The following is a 23619-nucleotide window of genomic DNA, read 5'->3' on the forward strand; positions in this document are numbered from 1 at the left end:
CTGAAAACGAAGATTGAAGGTTTTGCCTGAAAAGAGTAACAAGAACTGGACGATAGGGAAGAAACGACGAGGCGGTCGATATTCTGGTCACGCGAGCGTGCGTGCCGACCACACATACCGCCGAAAGCGGACGCACGCTATTCTGCCAAGGCTCGAGCATATATACTTCCGAGTTTCTCTGTACGGTGGGCGACTTATTTGTTCGGTTCCAATTCAGATGTTTATGAATTTATTTTCTTACTGGCCTCTGGACCAGTTTCAGTGTTTGGTCAGGAATCCGCGTTTTCCGTGTCCATCTCAGCTTATCCTCGGATTTTTTTGTGGGAATATATGTATCCCAGGTTGGGAAACTGAGGTCGGAAAGCCAGCTTAAGTAAATAATAGGAATAAAATCACATTACTGTGTACTTTTTTATTTACATTAGTTACAGTTAACTGCAAATACCATCATTGACAGTTCGCAGCTCGTGGTCGTGCGGTAGCGTTCTCGCTTCCCACGCCGGGTTCCCGGGTTCGATTCCCGGCGGGGTCAGGGATTTTCTCTGCCTCGTGATGACTGGGTGTTGTGTGATGTCCTTATGTTAGTTAGGTTCAAGTAGTTCTAAGTTCTAGGGGACTGGTGACCATAGATGTTAAGTCCCATAGTGCTCAGAGCCATTTGAACCATTATTGACACAATGAACGTACCACTTGAACTTTATCTTACAAAATGACGGCCATCAACCTCAATGCAAGCATGACATAGCCGAAAAAGATTTTGACGCACCCTGACAAATATTCCTGGTGTGTTTCTGATCAAATCACCGACAGCTACAATTCTGGCAACTAATTCCACCTTCGTATCTCCCCCCCCCCCTACCCCCCCGCCCACGTGAACCATGGGCCTCGCTGCTTGCTGTTGGTGGGGAGGCTTGCGTGCCTCAGCGATACAGATAGCCGTACCGTAGTTGCAACGCCAACGGAGGGGTATCTGTTGAGAGGCCAGACAAACGTGTGGTTCCTGAAGAGGGGCAGCAGCCTTTTCAGTAGTTGGCTCAAATGGCTCTGAACACCATGGGACTTAACATCTGAGGTCATCAGTCCCCTAGAACTTAGAACTACTTAAACCTAACCAACCTAAGGACATCACACACATCGATGCCCGAGGCAGGATTCGAACCTGCGACCGTAGCGGTCGTGCGGTTCCAGACTTAAGCGCCTAGAACCGCTCGGCCACCCCGGCCGGCTTTTTCAGTAATTGCAGGGGCAACAGTCTGGATGATTGACTGATCAGGCCTTGTAACACTAACCAAAACAGCCTTGCTGTGCTGGTACTGGGAACGGCTGAAAGCAAGATGAAACTACAACCGTAATATTTCCCGAGGGCATGCAGCTTTACTGTAAAGCATGGAGAGCTTCATCAAACCAGTCTCAGGACTGAAGACCACAGCATCCACTGGGGTCTCATACACAAGTGAATTTAGATATCCCCATAGAAAATAATCAAGGGGATTCACGCCAGGTGACCTCGCAGGCCGCGGAAGGATCTCCGCTTCTATCCTGCGACCAGGAAATACAGCATTGAGATGGTTGCGGACATCCACACTGAAGTGAAGCGGTGCACCGTTATGTTGTATCCATATTTTCTCACGAGCAGATGTTCAAATGTGTGTGACTTTCTAAGGGACGAAACTGCTGAGGACATCGGTCCCTAGACTTGCACACTACGTAAACTAACTTATGCTAAGAACGACACATACACCCATGCCTGAGGGAGGACTCAAACTTCAGGTGGGAGGGGCCGCGCAAGCCGTGACGTGGTGCCTCAAACCAGGCGGCAATTCGGCGCGGCATCTCACCAACAGCCAGGGCTACTTCCTCCAACAACTCAGAGTTCTTTGCATGAAACTCAAGTCAACAAAACTTGCATCGTGACTTCCTAGTAATCAGGCTCGCCCGCCTTATTCTCTTGCAGCAAATAAAGAATATAAATGTAAATAAACAACACGGTGCGTGTAAACTTGTACGCATGTTAGTTGTGAATAAGCTAGAAAACAGTACTAGACAAAGCGGTAGACAAGTTTACTTCATTATCTTCTTATGTTGGCTTCTCCGACCCCCAGGTTCTCTACCTCAAAATGTTCAGTGAAGCGTTCTCGATGCCCCGTTACATTTTTGCACGCTACGGAAACAGCGAAATAATTCTCCCCAATGAGTCGCACCGCAAAAACTCGCATAAAATTTTCAAAAGTAGCGCCACACACAACAAAAACAAAACTAGGAGCAAATGAGAGGTGAAAATAACGTAGCCGCCTGTCAACTGAACATGCCGACATACGTTTACTCCCAATCTCGTTCGATATAAACTGAAGCGGCAGACGGCAACGCCTATATAAGACAACAAGTGTCTGACGCAGTTGTTAGATTGGTTACTGCTGCTTCAATGGCAGGTTTTCAAGATTTTAGCGAATCTGAACGTGGTGTTATAGTCGGCGCACGAGCGACGGAACACAACATCTCGGAGGTAGCGATGAAGTGGGGATTTTCCCTTACGGCCATTTCACGGCTGCACCGTAAACATCAGGAATCCGGTAAAACATCAGATCTCCGACATCACTGCGGCCAATGAAAGATCCTGCAAGAAAGGGACCGACAACGACTGAAGAGAATCCTTCAAAGTGACACAAGTGCAACCCTTCCGCAAATTGGTGCAGATTTCAGTGCTGGGACATCAACAAGTCAGCGCGCGAACCATTCAACAAATCATCGATATGGGCTTTCGGAGCAGAAGACCCGTGTACCCTTGATGACTGCACGACACGAAGCTTTACGCCTCGCCTGGGCCCGTCGACACCGACTTTGGACTGCTGATGACTGAAATCATGTTCCCTGGTCGGATAAGTCTGGTTTCATATTGTATCGAACGGATGGACGTGTACGGGTATGGAGACAACCGTATGAATTCATAGGACTGTTCAAGCTGGTGAAGGCTCTGTAATGGTGTGGGGCGTGCGCAGTCGGAGTGATATGGGACCCCTGATACGTCTAGACATGACCCTGACAGGTGACACGTGCATAAGTATCACGTCTGATCACCTGCTTCCTTTCATAACCATTGTGCATTCTGACGACTTAGGCAATTCCAGCAAAACAATGCGAGACCCCACACGTCCAGAATTGCTATAGAGTGGCTCCAGGAACACTCTTCTGAGTTTAAACGCTACCGCTGACCACTAAACTCCCCAGGCATGAACATTATTGAGCACGCCTGGGATGCCTTGCAACGTGCTGTTCAGAAGAGATCTCCAACCCCTCGTACTCTTACGGATTTATAAACAGATCTGAAGGATTCATGGTGTCAGTTCCCTCCAGCGTACTAATGACATTGGTCGAGCCCATGCCACATCGTGTTGCGGCACTTCTGCGTGCTCGCGGTTCTCCATACGATATTAGGGAGGTGAACCAGTTTCATTGGCTCTTCAGTGTATGAAAACGTGTTACAATAATTGGGGGTGGTGTGTAAAAGGTGTGAAAAAAGTGTATGGATTTACCAAAAAATGATGCACAACAGGACGGAAAACCCAAGTGAGAACATATAGCACAGCTGCATACGAAAAAGTGGTTAAAAAATTAATAATTATCTGAACACATTTTTCCGACTACTTTGCAGATGACAACCATAAAATCGACATCTACTAATCCTCTTTCAAAATTAATGTATTTACTGATGACCAGTCAAAAGCCAGCCGTCTTGGCCGAGCGGTTCTAGGCGCTTCAGTCTGGAACCGCGCGACCGCTACGGTCGCAGGTTCGAATCCTGCCTCGGGCATGGATGTGTGTGATGTCCTTAGGTTAGTTAGGTTTAAGTAGTTCTAAGTTCTAGGGGACTGATGACCTTAGAACTTAAGTCCCATAGTGCTCAGAGCCATTTGAACCATTTGACCAGTCAAAACAAAACATAAAACGCACGTGTTGCTGACAAGGGAACCTCCCCATCGCACCCCCCTCAGATTTAGTTATAAGTTAGCACAGGGATAGGCCTTTAAAAACTGAACACAGATCAATCGAGAAAACAGGAAGAAGTTGTGTGGAACTATGAAAAAAATAAGCAAAATATACAAACTGAGTAGTCCATGCGCAACGTAGGCAACATCGAGGGGAATGTTAGCTCACGAGGGCCGTGGCCCCGTGGTTAGCAGCTGTGGAACGACAGGTCCTTGGTTCAAATCTTCGCTCGGGTGAAAATTTTAATTTTTTATTTTCAGATAATTATCAAAGTTCAGCCACTCACACATAATCAACTTCGCTCTCCAAAATTCCAGGACATGTTCAGATTTGCTTGGACATATACAGAATTTGATGGTCTACGCACAGAAACATTTGAAAACGTAAAAAACATATGTTTTGACAGAGCACAGGGAAAACTGTGCGACTCTGAAACTGTTGCATTCATTTGAAGCAGTTTATGTGACAAACTCTTATGTTTTCCTCACTTTTTTTGGAGTGATTATCACATCCACAAGAAAACCTAAATCGGGCAAGGTAGAAGAATCTTTTTACCCATTCGCCAAGTGTACAAGTTAGGTGGGTCGACAACTATTCCTGTCATGTGACGCACATGCCGACACCAGTGTCGTATAGAATATATCAGACGTGTTTTCCTGTGGAGGAATCGGTTGACCTATGACCTTGCGATCAAATGTTTTCGGTTCCTATTGGAGAGGCACGTCCTTTCGTCTACTAATCGCACGGTTTTGCGGTGCGGTCGCAAAACACAGACACTAAACTTATTACAGTGAACAGAGACATCAATGAATGAACGGACAGATCGTAACTTTGCGAAAATAAAGAAAGTAAAATTTTCACTCGAGGGAGGACTCGAACCAAGGACGTTTCGTTCCGAAATTGCTCACTCAACCACGAGACCACGGCGCTCATCTGCTATCGTTATCCTATATGTTGCCTATCTTACACATGGACTACTCAGTTTGTATATTTTGCTTATTTTTTCATAGGTCCACACAACTTCTTCCTGTTTTCTCGATTGATCTGTGTTCAGTTTTTCAAGGCCTATCCACTTTGTCAATTTATAACTAAATCTGAGGGGGGTGCGATGGGGAGGTTCCCTTGTGAGTTGCTGTTTTAGGCTTAAAAATGGAAAAACAACCGCGAACTTGGTATAATATTTTTACGGAAATAAATGGAAGTTCACAGAAGATGACGACTAGGTTCAAATGGCTCTGAGCACTATGGGACTTAACATCTTAGGTCATCAGTCCCCTAGAATTTAGAACTACTTAAACCTAACTAAGGACATCACACACATCCATGCCCGAGGCAGGATTCGAACCTGCGACCGTAGCAGTCCCGCGGTTCCGAACTGCAGCGCCTAGAACCGCACGGCCACCGCGGCCGGCGACGACTAGGTGTCGAAACATGTTTGGGTAAGGAGAAAAAGGAAGCGTATTGTGTTTTGCAGAAGGAAAAGTTTAAAAACTCAAAATCTTGTCAATATGAGCGAAACGTATAGTCCGACTGAACGGTGTTCTTCGGAGGGAGACTGACGAAGCTATTCTTGTATTCAAACCTGTGATGGAATGCTAAGAACCATCTCTCACTGCCTGCATTATTCTGCTCTGCACAGGAGGAATACATAAGAATAATGAACTAAGCGTCCGGAGCTCGCTAGTCCTCACGTAGCTCCAAAAGGTACCGATGTCCCAGGCACGCAATTCACCTGGATGGTCTGACATGTAAGGAACGCAGTTCTAGTGCTCAGGTGCCGAGGGACCTGGCGTAGGGATTACAGCACTGGGCTCTTGTTTGAGGCGAGTGGACTTCTGATCCGCAGCTGGAAATCTGGATTCACGTTTTCTGTGGTTTCTCTACACCACTTGAGAATACCAGAATGGTTCCTTTGAGAAGGACAAAACCGATTCCCGTCCCCGTCGTAGCAGCTTCAACATTTTTTTATGTATTGGCTTTCAGGACGTGCCCATACAGTCATCTCAATAGTAGAACGTCAGTTATGACTATACAAACGTGAGGTCAACACTCAGTCCCCAAGCGTAGAAAATCTACGATCCGGGCAGGAATCGAACCCGGGCCTCTTCGGTTAGCAATACGCCGCTCTGGCGAGGCAGTTGCAGAGGAGCACATTTTTCAGCACTTGTGCTTCGTCTCTGATGACCTCGACATCAATAGATCGTTAAGCACAAATCATTCTTTCTAAGCCCAGAGCTGTCAAAACCTCGTGGGGGAGGGGGCGGGTCCATCAAAAAAATGGTTCAAATGGCTCTGAGCACTATGGGACTCAACTGCTGTGGTCATCAGTCCCCTAGAACTTAGAACTACTCAAACCTAACTAACCTAAGGACATCACACACACACCCATGCCCGAGGCAGGATTCGAACCTGCGACCGTAGCAGCAGCGCGGCTCCGGACTGGAGCGGCCGGCGCGGGTCCATCAACCAAAAGCGCCTTTTTACTTTACCTAATATTCGTTATGTATAATGTTTACATTGAACAGCCTTTGTGAGCAGGTGGCAATGCCAACCCAGATCCACTATGAATCCTCAGTTGTTTTTACGAGACTGATTGCACCCCTTGTCTATATTTCCACCACAAATATCACAGCCAGTAACGATAATGAAATAGGGTCATGTACATGCGTCACGCTGACTGCTTTGAAACGAAGTCAAGACCTGTGTCTTGAGGAGAGGCGGTTCAACGCATCCACTGTAACATGACAGGAACACCACAGTCAGTGTATACTGGTTATTTTTTATAGTTGCAGCGACCGAGGTGCCACAGTATTTAGACACTTGCTTCACATTTATGCGTTCGGCCATTCCGATTTAGGTTTCCGTGGTTTCTCTTTTCGGTAAGCCAAATGGGGTGATGGTTCTTTCGAAGTGAAGGGACAAACATGATTCCCTAACCTGCATTTACATCTGCATATACCGGGCAAGACCCGTACGTTTCGTGGCGGCGTGTACACTGTACCACTACTATCATTTCCTTTCCTGTTCTGCCCACAACCACGACGAGGCAAAAGGACTGTATGCCTCGGTACGAGTCCTAATTTCTCTTCTTATCGTCATGGTTCTGACGCGAAATGTACTAAGGCCGCAGTGGAGTCGTTCTGCAGTCAGCTTCAAATGGCGGTTCTCTAAATTTTCGCAGTAGAGTTCCTCTAAAAGAACGTCTCATTTATTCCCAAAGAATCTCCGTAATATTTCCGTGTTGTTCGAACCTGCTGGTAACAAATCCAGCAGCCCTCGTCTGAACTGCTTCGATGGCTTCTTTCAGTCCGAACTGGTGCGGATAGCAAACACTCGAGCAGTGCTCGAGAAAGGGTCGTACTAGTGTTCTATATTCGGTCTCCTTTACACATGAACCACAGTTTCCTAAAAGTCGCAATTCACCTTCCCTACTACAAACCTTACATGCTCGTTCCGTCACACACCGCTTTGCAACGTTAAGTCTAGATATTTAATCAACGTGACTGTGTCAAGCAGCTCTCTACTAATGATGTATTCGAACATTAAGCGATTGTTTTTCCTACTCATCTTCATTAACTTACATTTCTCTACATTTGGAGCAAGCTGCCATTCGTCACACCATCTAGAAATTATGTCTACGTCATCCTGTATTCTCCTGCAGTCTGTCAACGATGACACCTTCCCGTACGCCACAGCATCATCAGCAAACAGCCCCAGACTGCTGTTCTTCCTGCCCGCCAGATAATTTATGTGCATAGAAAAAGACAGCGGTCGTATGGTATTTCCCTGGCGATACCAGTGTCTCTGATGAGGATAGCGTACTTGGTTCTGTTACTCAAGAAGTCTTCGAATCACTCACATATCTGGCAACCTATCCGCTGTGATTGTACCTTCTTTAGCAGTTCTGCAGTGGTGCACCGTGGCACACGCTTTCCGGAAATCTAGGAATGTGGAATCTGCCTGTTGTCCTTAATCCATGATTCGCAGGATATCATGTGCGGGGAGGGCAAGCAGAGTTTCGCATGAGTGATGCTTTCTGAAACTGTGCTAATTTGTCGACAGAAGCTTTATCGTCGCAAGGAAATTTATTATATTCGAGCTGAGAATATGTTCAGGAGTTCTGCAGCGAACCCATGTGAAGGATATTGGTTTGTAATTTTGCGGGTCCTTTCCTTTACCCATCTTATACGAGGTACGTACACAAAGTAAGTTGCGTTTGATTATATAAAACAAACGTGTGCAGATACAGAAAAAATATTTATTGTACAAAAATCTTCATCTGTTAAACTACTTTTCTACATAGCTTCCCAAATTTTGTAGGCCTTGTCCTAGCGTGGCACAAGTTTTTGTATGCCGTCTTCATAGAAGGTTGCCGTCTGTGTATTCAACCATGTGGTAACATGATGTTTCATCTCGTCATCATCGTTGGAGTGTTGACCACCAAGGACAGATTTTAGGTGCAAGAAGGGATGAAAGTCGCTAGGAGCGAGGTCCGGGCTATACGGAGGATGATAAAACGCGTCCCAGTCAAATTCCCGTAAGAGTTGTTTGGTCACATTCGCCGTGTGAGGTCGGGCATTAACGTGGAAAACAACACCTTTTGACAGTAATCCTCGGCGCTTGTTCTGCATTGCGCCGCGCAATTTCTTAATGGTCTCGCAGTAACCATGTGCATTGATTGTTTGGCCTCGTGGTAAGAAATCAATCAGCAAAATGCCTTTTCTGTCCCAAAAAACGGTGCACACAACTTTTCGACGTGTCAATATTTCCTTAGGCTTAACCTTCGTTGGGAACGGAATGGTTCTGAGCACTATGGGACTTAACATCTGAGGTCATCAGTCACCTAGAGCTTAGAACTACTTAAACCTAACTAACCTAAGGACATCACAAACATCCATGCCCGAGGCAGGATTCTAACCTGAGACCGTAGCGGTCGCGTCGTTCCAGATTGAAGCGCCTAAAACCACTCGGCCACACCGGCCGGCACCTTCGTTGGGATGAAGTGTGCTTCCATTCCATTGATTGCCGTTTTGTTTCAGGGGTGTCGTACGATACCCAAGTTTCATCCCCCGTGACTATCCGAGGAAGAAAACCATCGCCTTTTCATTGTAGCTTGTCAAAAAACTGAAGTGCACTGCCCATCCGTGGTTTTTTGTGTTTTCAGTAAGAAAATACCCAACGTGAGCGAAGTTTCTAAATTTCAGTTTTTCAGTAACAATTTAATGAATTAGTGATCGTGAGATTTGCGGAAATTCCATAGCAAGGGCACTAAGTGTAAACTTATGGTTGTGCTTAATCTTCTCTTCAATTGTGTGAGCCATTTCATCAGTAACCACAGACGGGCCGCGTCCTTCATTGAACAGTATGACCCATCTTCTAACCATTGAATGCCATACAATCATTTCATTTTTCATCATTCATAGCATTTTGTCCGTAAACCTTGCAGATTTGCCGATTAATTTCCTTTGGTTTCACTTTCTTTGCATTTAGAAAACGAATCACAGATCTGATTTCACACGCGGCGGAGTTTTCAATTACGGTGGACATTATAAAGAAGCACTACAAACCACACGTCGGCAGCAGCGCTCTGAAAATGGCGTACATATGTTCTCTTGAGTCAGGGGAACTGCGATCGTAGCGCTGCTGCCCATAGAAGTAGAAATGGAACTTACTTAGTGGACGACCCTCGTATACAAGAGTCGCTTGCGCTCAGTTTTGTACGACCTCGTCATTGACCGGACATCAGATCTTCCTTTCTCTCTTCCTTCCGTGTGAAATCTACATGTACATCCCATCCATATTCGATGTGTGGCGGGGAGTACCTGTGGTGTCACTCCCCCCCCCCTCTCCCCCCCCTCCCGCCGCGCTTATCTGAACCAATCACGACTGGCGCCTTGGAGGAGTGATTATCGGTAAAGCTACATTTGAATTTTAATTTCTCTGGTCTTTTTGTCGTGGTCGTTTCGTGAGACTTATGTGGGAGGAAGTGGTATGTTGTCCAACTCTTCTTCGAACGAACACTCTCGCAATTTGAACAGTAACCTTCTGCGCGATACACAGTGCCTCTCTTGTAGGGAATGTCACTGGAGTTCGTTGAACATCTCCGTGCCGCTCTCGCGCTTACGAAACCACGATAGGGGCCTCTTTTCGTTGGATCTTTTCTGTCTCTTCGGTTAGTCTTACTTGGTAAGGCTCGCAGACTGATGAGCAATATCCAAGAATCGATGGAACAAATGTTTTGGAAGCCACTTCTTTCGTGGATGAGTTAATTTCGTTAAGATACTTCCATCGAAACTCAATCCGGCGTCTGCATTTCCTACAGTTTGTTGCATGTGGTCATTCCACTTTAGTCTGCTCCGGACGGTCACAACTACGTACTGTGTATGTTACTGTTTCCAGTGATTTTTCGCCGATAGCGTAATCGATCACGAATGAATTCTTGAAATCGCGTGAAACAGCCGATAAAAAGGTTTTTGTTCACAGTAATATATTTAGGCGAATCTAACACTCCACGGAATAAGATAGGCACCTCAGTTTTTAAAAAAATTGCCAGTTGTTGTCACACGTGTGAATAGCACACATGCTCATGAAGTTCGGATATCTGCGGAGCTAGATACGGATATTGGTGCCTTGTCTAACACATGCACGAGTGGTACGTTGTGACATTCATGCGCGACAGGCCTGAAGATGACGTGACTGGAACGTTGAAACTGGTTGCCCAATAAACCCATACCAGTATAACTTTTTTTGCTAAAGTATTATTACATTTAATAAAAAAAAGCTTTCGTTGGCGCATCACTGGTAGGCTAAATTTATCTACACAACAATGGCTGTATATATAAACTGTCAAAACAACAATTTTAAGTGACCTATTGTTAAGCGATACAGTCATTATAAAAAAAGAACACCCAACTTTATTACCTGTATGACATGCGAACAAACATTACAGGCGTTACTCATCATTATTCACTAATGGTATCATTACTGATACCCTCGGAGGAATTTAAATCAGAAACAGATTCATTTTGTCTTTCCCCATCATCCTTGCAACGGCCTTGCCGCAGTGGATACACCGGTTCCCGTGAGATCACGAAGTTAAGCACTGTCGGGCGTGGCCGGCACTTGGATGGGTGACCATCCAGGCCGCCATGCGCTGTTGCCGTTTTTCGGGGTGCACTCAGCCTCGTGATGCCAATTGAGGAGCTACTCGACCGAATAGTAGCGGCTCCGGTCAAAGAAAACCATCTTAACGGCCGGGAGAGCGGTGTGCCGACCACACGCCCCTCCTATCCGCATCCTCACCTGAGGATGACAAGGCGGTCGGATGGTCCCGATGGGCCACTTGTGGCCTGACTACGGAGTGCATCATCCTCGGTGTCGTTCCAGAGCGCATCGTCTTCTCTGCCACCCGGAGTATTTTGAAATACAACTTTTCTTGAGTGATTTCACGATCATTGGTGCGTCGATGTTTTACCAAGCAACCGGACCCAGTGTATTATAATGTGTGATGCAGCACGCTTAATTTTTCCTGCCGGAGTCAGTGCTGTTGCTGAACGTAACCTTTGAAAGATTTGTTTCTGCTAACGTCCAGTTGTTGTAACACAGAAATTATTCCTGCAGAAATAAGAACAAGGTCACTGGCTAGGCTATGATCTTCTTTTTTACGTCGTCAGTGAAATAGCACGAAATGCGTGAAGACAAAGCATTGATGGTAGTTTGGAAAGTCCACCAGCACTGCGTTTCTATGCGTTTCGAAGTCAGTGGAGCATTAAAGTTTGTCATCCGTCCTCTCTCTTGATTTCGAAGAACGACCTCATCACGAAACAGATTTTCATTTTTAGGAATCTTGGGAATTGTTTTCCGCTGTAGATTAAGAAAGGGGAAAGTCTGCACCCATCTACTTTGACTGCCAAGCATATTACACTTAATGCGCTGTTTTTCACACCCATATGTTTTTATGGTAACTTCTTTTGTCCCCTTCTCATCGACCGTGTAATTACTTGGCACATCAAACCAAACTGGCGTCTCATCAGCGTTGCCTATTCGCCCCATATTCTTCCCTTTCAGCCGGGTCACCTGAAATATTAGTGGCAAGTTAGCACGACAGTCCTGTTGTCGCGTAGCCATACCTTAAACTGTGAACAAAGACGAAAGTGCGTACTACGGACTGCGGGCCAGCGTGCGGGTTGGTATTGTGAACACCAGTCACCACTGCTTTCCAGTCCTATTTGCCTAACAGCGTCCGGGATAGCGGGGCGGAAACACTGCCACAATGTTTGTAAAACCTGAAAAAAAAAAACAAGAGAAAGAGACGCTAAGCGATGTCTTGCGTTTCGTTTCTGTGAAGCACGCGCGGTCGGAAAAAAAGACAAACCTTGTTCTTCTTCTCAAACAAGAGACAAACGAAGCTACTTCCTTTGTTGTTGGCGGCCATTTGTAAGGAGCTTACAGAATGAATTTTCACTCTACATCTGAGTGTGCCTCATTTGCCTTACGCAAATGCCCCAAGGTGGTTCCCGGTCGGGCACACAGTTCTAGCCTTCCAGGATGTTTCCTTGAAGTTGTTTACCTCAGCATTTTGCCAGTGACGGAAACGGGGAGCAGTTCTAATAGTTCAAATGGCTCTGAGCACTATGCGACTTAACTTCTGAGGTCATCAGTCGCCTAAAAAAAAAAAAATGGCTCTGAGCACTATGTGACTTAACATCTGAGGTCATCAGTCCCCTAGACTTAGAACTACTTAAACCTAACTAACCTACGGACACCACACACATCCATGCCCGAGGCAGGATTCGAACCTGCGACCGTAGCAGCAGCTTGGTTGCGGACTGAAGCGCCTAGAACCCGGCCAGCAAACGGGGAGGGGTGTTCGATACTCATGTAACTCACCATACGTAACCAGGGTTCACAAAAAAACACGTGTCCCAAAATGTGTTATTTATTGATTTCCGACATCTGCTTCAGCCAGTCTCTGATCGTAGTCTATAGTTAAACATTTTGCAGATTAAACCTACAGGGCGGCAAGAGGAAGGGTACGCTTATTCTTACAGGAAAGAGTTGCGGTAAAAATTAGAAAAACATGCTCTAGAACATATGGAGAGTGGAAACTGAACACATGCTAAGGACCAATAATGATATTTCTTAGGAGAATGAAAAAAAAAATGTATCTCTGAAACCACGTTCAGAAAACCAACGTAGCTGTCAAACTCTTATTATGCAAGGTGAGGTTTATTGCACGATGTATACACCCTACAGCGTGATCCAGCTGTCCCTGCCGCTGTCGTTCTGTGCAACTCGTAATGTTATAGCTGGCCTTCAGAAACCATGCGCGACATTTTCATATTGTCTCGCTCGCTACACGCAAACTGTTAGTCCAATAGAAAAAATTATCAGGACGTTTTTGTAGGAAATGTAATTAAATCTTGTACAGGGATTCGTTTTTGCTAGAGGCCGTAGTTTTACAGTTATTCAAGAAAAACATACAAACGTAATCTTCAGACGCACTCCCTTACTGAGCCCGCAACTGTCAGGATTTCTAGTATGTTGTTCATGGCATTCACTTCATCTAATGTACCAATATTTACGACTGCACGAATTATTTCCCACGTTCGACCTCTTTTGGTCTTATTTCTGAATAAAAATAGTCTTAGTGACGAAATTATTTAATGCCAACGACACTTTTCACCCTTTTGTGACATCAGCAGGTTATGTAAAAATAACTGGATATGTAACCCATCCGTGTATAGCCCTATAAAATGGAAAACGGATGCAACAGCAACTGGACACATAAGCCGTCCATCATAAAAACAGTTGAAGTTCGTGTAAATTTTACCTAGCAATTTTGTGAATTTTAACAGCGTAAAATAAACAATTACATCGTTGTATTCGTCCGGCCTTTTGACTTCGGAACTAGGGTGCTTGTATGGGTTAAGTTTGGATCGAAATGACAATGTAATTAGTTTGGGGAAGGCCGATGTGGCCGTGCGGTTCTAGGCGCTGCAGTCTGGAACCGCGAGACCGCTACGGTCGCAGGTTCGAATCCTGCCTCGGGCATGGATGTGTGTGATGTCCTTAGGTTAGTTAGGTTTAAGTAGTTCTAAGTTCTAGGGGACTAATGACCTCAGAAGTTGAGTCCCATAATGCTCAGAGCCATTTGAACCAATTAGTTTTGGGGTAACGTTTACAAAAGCAGGTTTTTGTTCATTACCCTCACGGGCACGTTTAAATTAACTTGTGCTAAGGACAACACACACACACACACACACACACACACACACACACACACACACACGCCCGAAGAGGACTCGAAACTCCAGCGGCGAAAGCCGCGCGAACCGTGGCATGACGCCCGGCTACACCGCACGGTACTTTTGTTTTTATGACTCCCAAAACCTTCTCCATATTTTCCTACAGTAGGCGTTCGCATTGTGATTCCAATGAAACTGTACCAACTAGTACTTACGAGAGTCGCTCAGTAACTGGTTCAAATGGCTCTGAGCACTATGGGACTCAACATCTGAAGTCATCAGTCCCCTAGAACTTAAAACTACTTAAACCTAACTAACCTAAGGACTGCACGCACATCCATGCCCGATGCACGATTCGAACCTGCGACCGTAGCGGTCGCTCGGTTCCAGACTGAAGCGCCTAGAACCGCTCGGTCACACCGGTCGGCGCTCAGTAACTGATGCCCTAATTTTTTCTACCGGTAATGAATCGGGGGTAAAAAAAACTACGTATATAAATATGTAGACTAACTAGAAGAGATAAAAAGAAACACTTCCGTTATGTTAGACAAATGTCACAAATGGCCATTTCGACTGCTTCGAACGCAACACGTTGGCATTGCAATCTGATCTGCAACACATTTGCTTCTTACTGCTAGGAGGGGTAAGCTTGCATCACTGTTAGCAGTGGCCACGTCGCTAGATAAATAATTACATTGTTCCCAGAATGAGATTTTCACTCTGCAGCGGAGTGTGCGCTGGCAGATTAAAACTGTGTGCCGGACCGAGACTCGAACTCGGGACTTTTGCCTTTCGCGAGCTAGTGCTCTTCCACCTGAGCTACCCAAGTACGACTCACGACCGGTCCCCACAGCTTTAATTCTGCCAGTACCTCGTCTCCCACTTTCCACACTTCACAGAAGCTCTCCTGCATACCTTGCAAGAACTGTAGGGGACGGGTCGTGAGTCGTTATATTCTCATATCCTTATATTTCACACTTATATCAATTCTTAATTCTTATATTTTATTTTTATGTTTATTCTTAAGGAAGATTTGGTTCATTTCCTTGGATGATAACGATCGTAGAAACATTCGAAACATGGAAATTCCGAACACCACAAACATCGCGTGCAGACAGGTTTGCCACGGTGATCTTCTTCGTATGAATCTCATTCGGGAAAGCATCGTCGTTTAAGATGTAATTTTCAAAGGCTTTCAGTTGTATTTCGAATATGAAAGTAAATTATTTTTAAAAGGTCATTACTATTATCACTATTTTGTATGACTATAATACTGATTATAAAAGTTACCAATAATTACATTTATTTCAAATACTAGAATTAATGCTTGTCATAATTTAGTGAGGGTTATAGGCTGTGAAACGAATTCATTAAAAACACATCCCTCAATATATATAATACTAAAATTGAGACGTATACATCACATATTCTTAAATATCTCATAAGAATGCCTTCTACAGTTTGTACTAAATTTCCGCTATAGACCAGAAATTGCTTCATTATTGGCTTCGCAACAGTAAACGAAGTAATTCATTGGACAACTGAATAGTAGGTTAACTACCTAATGGGTACTACACTGCAGTAGGCCTACACTGTCTTATTATTATTATTATTATTATTATTATTATTATTATTTTTATTTTTATTTTTATTATTGGTGTCACTAATGAGGAAAGTCATGGGCAGCCTGAGGCCTCTAGTCTGTAACAGTTCAGAAGTGAAGAGTCCAGCATTCAAGTGATTTACAAACAACTGGCCTAAGCATTGTACACACAGTTTGATGGATTTTAAATGTGGGTTCAGACTGTGCGCGATGTAAATGTCTCTAAGGAAAGGAGTGATGCAGGCGAAGCATGTTTTGTAAGAAGTGTTTACCTTCCATTTGGATGGTTAGCCTTATTTTCTGAGAAGGAGTTGTAGGTAGTACTTTTCGTACACTGAGATTGCTCTATAATTCTCTGAAAAATTGTTAGAAATGAACTGTGTCTATTGTCTCATTAGTTCGTGGCTCTATACACCATCTACAAAAGCTAAATACGATTTATCTTTCGCCATTTTAAAAATGCAAAGACAATTTTCCTTTTAAAATTTAGTGAGGTGCTATGGTATGGGGGGAGGGAGGAGGGGATAGGCCGGGGGCTATGGGGGGGGGGGGGGGGGGGAGATACTAGATAACATCGGATTACACTCATGGGTGATGGTCTCAGTGAGATTGGGAACCACTGGACTACACATTCGGTAAACGAAAAAAAAGGAATAGTTCTACCCGAAATCTACGCCCGCGAACGGGGACACACTTTCGGATTCTCTTCACTTTGGGTACTGCAAGAAAAACTCAGCTGTTTCTGAAGTAGACTACGAAAACATCGCCTCCGCCCCAGATGGAATACGACTTCTGCAGCCCAAAAGAGCCGATGACCGGCCTCGCGTTTTGGCGAGGTCCAAATCGCTCCACAGAACCGTTTAACATTTAGACCTTCTAGCCAATAAGATCCGGGATAAGAACCTAGGCATTTTTATTTACCATTTCCTGTTCCATCTTACAGCGATTCAGCTAGGTCTCAGAAGTTTCTTTGCGACGGCCCTTGGAAAACAGCCTATTATATCCAGACCAATACCCATTTACGAGGACTGCGGATGACCCGTCCATTAATTGCAAAGGCCTCCTTTCTCAAGAAACCGAGGCTGTCGTAGACAGCAACCAAAGGAAGAGCCTACAGACGCAACTCGTGAATGACATGCTACATACGGATTAATGGCACTGATACTTTTTGCTGATGAATCAAAGTTTACTCCGCACAGATATACCAAGGAGCCCTGCATAATATTTGGGTAACGGATATTTTGCATTATTTGCGGCTTTCTCTATTACGACCGTTAACAACAATTTAAGCTCAACTCTCATAACTATATAAGACAAAAGCCTCCTCCTGTATTCGAAATACAGTATTTGTTAGAGGATGACAGTTGTATCACGTATCTCACTGGTAGAAAACAAGTCTACAAAGACAGTTTTTACAACATTCCGTAAAAAAATTAACGAAAACAAAAAACTTTTTCCAACGGAGGCGTTAATATTACGCCAGGAAAACGTATCAAATACTCCTGTTGTGAACTAGTACACGTCAGCTTGCCGATGGGACTTAGAGGTAGTACTTTGATCCTGAAATGGTACTTCCTGCTGTTACTTTAATTACTCATATTTTTGCGGCTGAGACAAGGCCGACGTCGTATCTTTATAAAGATCGCGAACAGTAGGCGATAGACCTGCTGCATTCTGCAGTCTAGCCGTGGAATTTTCGTATTTTATGGATACGCTCTAAACGACGAAATACTGCAAGATTCAGTCGATCGTTATTTAACCTTACAGCGCGTCAACGTCTCATATTTTATGTGAAAAGTGATTCCACGTTAACTTCTGAATAAGCTCATTAGTTTTCATATAGATTTGCTGTTACACTCGTAAGAATTTTTCATCAGTATTAAAGACCGAGACGTCATAAAAAATACCGTAATCTCTATAACATAGTACCGCCGGCCGAAGTGGCCGTGCGGTTAAAGGCGCTGCAGCCTGGAACCGCAAGACCGCTACGGTCGCAGGTTCGAATCCTGCCTCGGGCATGGATGTTTGTGATGTCCTTAGGTTTAACTAGTTCTAAGTTCTAGGGGACTAATGACCTCAGCAGTTGAGTCCCATAGTGCTCAGAGCCATAACATAGTACCAATGAAAAGACATGGTTTTGGAATTGATCATTAGTGACAGTTTAATATTTATGATTAACGAGAACCACCACAGTGGTATTCATACAGGTTTATACAAGCACTGGCATTTGTTTCTTTTCTGTTGTGCATAATTGTCAAGTCTAACAATTTCAATTTTGTTAACATATGACGGAAACCACCCAGTTTAGTTATTTTAACTATTTTACATGTTCAATGACCATACTTTTGTGGCTATTTTATTCATGAGTTATAATTATTCTGTGAGTTCACAGTTAGTGTTTGTGTTATGTTCTACATAATTACTTCACGACTGTTTTGTATAATCGGTCACTTATTGCCATATCGGTCGAATGACGATGCAACTCGTGTGAGCAAGTCCATTTATCCGCTTGTTTTTCTGCATAATTGTTTTGTTCTGCTTCGTTGGTATCTGTTTTTGCCATTGTCTCGAATAGTTAGTAATGTTCTTTATATTATAATGTCATTTCTGAATTTAAGATTTTGTCTTTACTTATAACAATTACAATATCCCATCATACATATGAAGGGCTTATTTCAATTGTGGTACAAGTCCATTTTTGTTCATTCTGAGATACTCCTAAAGTTAAATGAGCGCTGAAAAATCTGCAGTTGAGATAACAGAAATATTCAAGCATATATTAAGTATTTAACTTTAGGACTCTGTATCTCAGAAAATAATGGGCTTGTACGACTATTGAAATAAGCCCTTCATCTATCACGCACGGCAGAGGCGTCGAACGGCCATGTCTGAACTGTCTAGTGTACACAGTAAGGCATTTCACGTGTTTCTGCCGGGCAATCGCAGAATGTCTCTTTTTTTGAATTTATTGGCTTTCAAGACGTGCCCATATAGCAGTGGAAACTCACTTATGACGATAAGAACATAACGCAACACTTAGTCCGTGAACGGAGAAAATCCTCGACACGGCCAGGAATCGAACGCGGACCCTTTCGCTTAACAATCCGTCGCGCTGATTCGCACAGCTATCGAAACGGATCATCAGAATGTGTGTATGATCGTCATTCCCAGATTTTGCCTCTAACGTTACGTAAGATACTTAAATAGTGAAACTTAAATAATGATACTGGCATAACTCGGTGAGCGTTTAGGTTGCCTATATTACTCGGTTTGGTACTACAACTTGTAGCTTGATTTCTTCTTTTGTTTAATCGCAGACAGCTTGATAATGATCTAACGAACGAAACCGGTCGTAACACAATAAATGCGTATCAGTGCAGTTGTTGTGGTTCTCGTCAATCATAAATATTATTGTCGATGAGCTGTGGAGGTCAAAATAATCAAGTTTATTTAAATAATTTTGATCATGCTCCAGATGTTAATGGCCTGACATTCATCTGTGGACGCTGCAATTGCAAGAAGTTGTGGCGGATCAGACAATCGCAGATACTGTCGCAAAAGAGGAATGCAGGTTCAGAGTTGACAGAAGAGATAACAAGAGATTATTACTGAATCACGGCTGAGCTTCAACGAAGGCTTGTCAAGGCTGATCCCTCGTCGTTTGGTGCCCAACTCTGAAACCCGTGGTGCTGTTGTCTGACAAGCTTAGAAGTATCGGAGTTTTTAAGAACTAGCAAAACAGAGATACGAATTGTGTCTGAACCTCTTCGGAATTCAAGCGACTTGGCAATGCATTTCTTTGTTCCGCTCGAAATGTGGCCTGCAAATACAAAGACTTGATTCAACGTTTATGGGTTATTCGCCCTGATACATCTTTGGATGCATCTTCCTCGAAAAAATCTGTTCATCATCACCGAAGGAACCTTCAAATGACATCGAGACACATGACACGGGGTAAATATTTTGGACAAGAAATAATAATGAAGAATAATTCCGATGTAACGTGATATTGTGCTTCATTGGTACCATCATTATCTTCATGCAGCGGGCTTTTTTATATGTTACGAATTTCAAACTTGATCTTTCCAGCTATTTTTCGGTTTGGCTACTCTGCAGAACTCTCTAGGCAACGTCAGTAGCGGTCCATATGGAACCTTCAATGCTGACGATTTTTGTCGTTTACCTGTGATTATTCAGCGTCCGCCATTCATTTCCTTTCCTGACACTGTGTGTCACTCCTACACCTAATAGAAGAAATGCCAATCGAGTGGCTTTTTTTCTATTTTTTACCCTTGCTAGTGAGTATGCACACTTCAACCCGTAGAAAACTGCTGCTGCCGCCGAAGTCCTGTAGAACTTCAGCATTGTTTCTTTCGTTATTTAGTGTATTTCATACTTATTGTACCATATATTCTGTGATTTTTTTATACTTTTTTTCCGATATCAAGTTTTTCAAAAGTTGAGTGTACAACCGAGGAAAGAAAATTAGGTAACCTGTTTAATGGATTTGTTGTTAGTAATCAACTTGTAGAATGGTACAGATTGACAATAAAATGCAACCGCAACTTTTTTTATTCTTGCTATCGAGTATCTTCAAATTTTGAAACAATTATGTGATCGTCAGAAAACAGAGAGCGTCAAGACAAAGCTGTAGCTATCTTTCGTTGTCAAAATTTAAATGTAGAAGTTCACTATTCTCGAATGGCGTCTTCAGTGCGCACAATTTGATCAAAAGTATCCATATACCCCATTCAGTGTCGAATTGACGTCTAGATGTCATAAGGGCGCCAGTATAAAAGGAGGCGGCCAGTATCGCGCTGTCAGTAGAGAAGTAGTAACAGCTGACGTTGTTGTTGTTGTTGTTGTTGTTGTTGTGGTCTTCAGTCCTGAGACTGGTTTGATGCAGCTCTCGATGCTACTGTATCCTGTGCAAGCTTCTTCATCTCCCAGTACGCACTGCAGCCTACATCCTACTGAATCTGCTTGGTGTATTCATCTCTTGGTCTCCCTCTACGATTTTTACCCTCCACGCTGCCCTCCAATACTAAATTGGTGATCCCTTGATGCCTCAGAACATGTCCTACCAACCGATCCCTTCTTCTGGTCAAGTTGTGCCACAAACTTCTCTTCTCCCCAATCCTATTCAATACTTCCTCATTAGTTATGTGGTCTACCCATCTAATCTTCAGCATTCTTCTGTAGCACCACATTTCGAAAGCTTCTATTCTCTTCCTGTCTAAACTATTTATCGTCCATGTTTCACTTCCATACATGGCTACACTCCATACAAATTCTTTGAGAAACGACTTCTTGACATTTAAATCAATACTCGATGTTAACAAATTTCTCTTCTTCAGTAAGGCATTTCTTGCCATTGCCAGTCTACATTTTATATCCTCTTGACTTCGACCATCATCAGTTATTTTGCTCCCCAAATAGCAAAACTCCTTTACTACGTCAAGCATCTCATTTCCTATCTAATTCCCTCAGCATCACCCGACTTAATTCAACTACATTCCATTATCCTCGTTTTGCTTTTGTTGATGTTCATCTTATATCCTCCTTTCAAGACACTGTCCATTCCTTTCAACTGCTCTTCCAAGTCCTTTGCTGTCTCTGACAGAATTACAATGTCATCGGCAACCTCAAAGTTTTTATTTCTTCTCCATAGATTTAATACCTACTCCGAATTTTTTCTTTGTTTCCTTCACTGCTTGCTCAATATACAGATTGAATAACATCGGGGAGAGGTTACAACCCTGTCGCACTCCCTTCCCAACCACTGCTTCCCTTTCATGTCCCTCCACTCTTATAACTGCCATCTGGCTTCTGTACAGATTGTAAATAGCCTATCGCTCCCTGTATTTTACCCCTGCCACCTTCAGAATTTGAAAGAGGGTATTCCAGTCAACATGTCAAAAGCTTTCTCTAAGTCTACAAATGCTAGAAACGTAGGTTTGCCTTTCCTTAATGTATCTTCTAAGATAAGTCGTAGGTTCAGTATTGCCTTACGTGCGTGTTCCAATATTTCTACGGAATCCAAACTGATCTTCCCCGAGGTCGGCTTCCACTAGTTTTTCCATTCGCCTGTAAAGAATTCGCGTTAGTATTTTGCAGAGGTGACTTATTAAACTGATAGTTCGGTAATTTTCACATCTGTCAACACCTGCTTTCTTTGGGATTGGAATTATTATATTCTTATTGACGTCTGAGAATATTTCGCCTGTCTCATACATCTTGCTCACCAGATGGTAGATTTTTGTCAGGGCTGGCCCTCTCAAGGCTGTCTGTAGTTCTAATGGAATTTTGTCTACTCCCGGGGCCTTGTTTCGACTAAGGTCTTTTAGTGCTCTGTCAAATACTTCACGCAGTATCATATCTCCCATTTCATCTTCATCTACACTCTCTTCCACTCCCATAATATTGTCCTCAAGTACATCGCCCTTGTATAGACCCTCTATATACTGCTTCCACCTTTCTGCTTTCCCTTCTTTGCTTAGAACTGGGTTTCCATCTGAGCTCTTGATATTCATACAAGTGGTTCTCTTTTCTCCAAAGGTCTCTTTAATTTTCCTTAAGGCAGTATCTATCTTACCCCTAGTAAGATAAGCCTCTACATCCTTACATTTGTCCTCTAGCCATCCCTGCTTAGCCATTTTGCACTTCCTTTAGATCTCATTTTTGAGACATTTGTATTCCTTTTGCCTGCTTTATTTACTGCATTTTTATATTTTCTCCTTTCATCAATCAATTTAATATTTCTTCTGTTACCCAAGGATTTCTGCTAGCCCTCCTCTTTTTATCTACTTGATCTTCTGCTGCCTTCACTACTTCATCCCTCAAAAGTACTCATTCTCCTTCTGCTGTATTTCTTTCCCCCATTCCTGTCAATTGCTCCCTTATGCTCTCCCTAAAACTCAGTACAACCTCTGGTTTAGTCAGTTTAACCAGGTGCCATCTCCTTAAATTCCCACCTTTTTGCAGTTTCTTCAGTTTTATTCTACAGTTCATACCCAATGGGAACCGCGGGACCGCTACGGTCGCGGGTTCGGATCCTGCCTCAGGTATGGATGTGTGTGATGTCCTTAGGTTAGTTAGGTTTAAGTAGTTCTGAGTTCTAGGGGACTGATGACCTCAAATGTTAAGTCCGATAGTGCTCAGAGCCATTTGAACCATAACCAATATATGGTGGTCAGAGCCTACATCTGCCCCTGGAAACGTCTTACAATTTAAAACCGGGTTCCTGAATCTCTGTCTTACCATTATATAATCTATCTGAAACCTTCTAGTATCTCCAGGCTTCTTCCATGTGTACAGTCTTCTCTTATGATTCTTGAACCAAGTGTTAGCTATGATTAAGTTATGCTCTGTGCAAAATTTTACCAGGCGGTTTCCGCTTTCATTTCTTACCCCCAATCCATATTCACCTACTACGTTTCCTTCTCTCCCTTTTCCTACTACCGAATTCCAGTCACCCATGACTATTAAATTTTCGTCTCCCTTCACTATCTGAATTTCTTTTATTTCATCATACATTTCTTCAATTTCTTCGTCATCTGCAGAGCTAGTTGGCATATGAACTTGTACTACTGTAGTAGGCGTGGGCTTTGTGTCTATCTTGGCCACAATAATGCGTTCACTATGCTGTTTGTAGTAGCTTACCCGCATTCCTATTTTCCTATTCATTATTAAACCTACTCCTGCATTACCCCTATTTGATTTTGTATTTATAACCCTGTATTCGCCTGATCAAAAGTCTTGTTCCTCCTGCCACCGAACCTCACT

General features: G+C 43.5%; 1 protein-coding gene across 1 annotated transcript in view; it reads left to right on the plus strand.

The window, feature by feature from the left end:
- The window catches only part of LOC124619213 (long-chain fatty acid transport protein 1-like), a 330911-nt gene that overhangs the window by 125239 nt on the left and 182053 nt on the right, over positions 1–23619 (plus strand). The window lies entirely within an intron of this gene.

The sequence above is a fragment of the Schistocerca americana genome, chromosome 6, assembly GCF_021461395.2.
Source record: "Schistocerca americana isolate TAMUIC-IGC-003095 chromosome 6, iqSchAmer2.1, whole genome shotgun sequence".
NCBI lineage: Eukaryota > Metazoa > Arthropoda > Insecta > Orthoptera > Acrididae > Schistocerca > Schistocerca americana.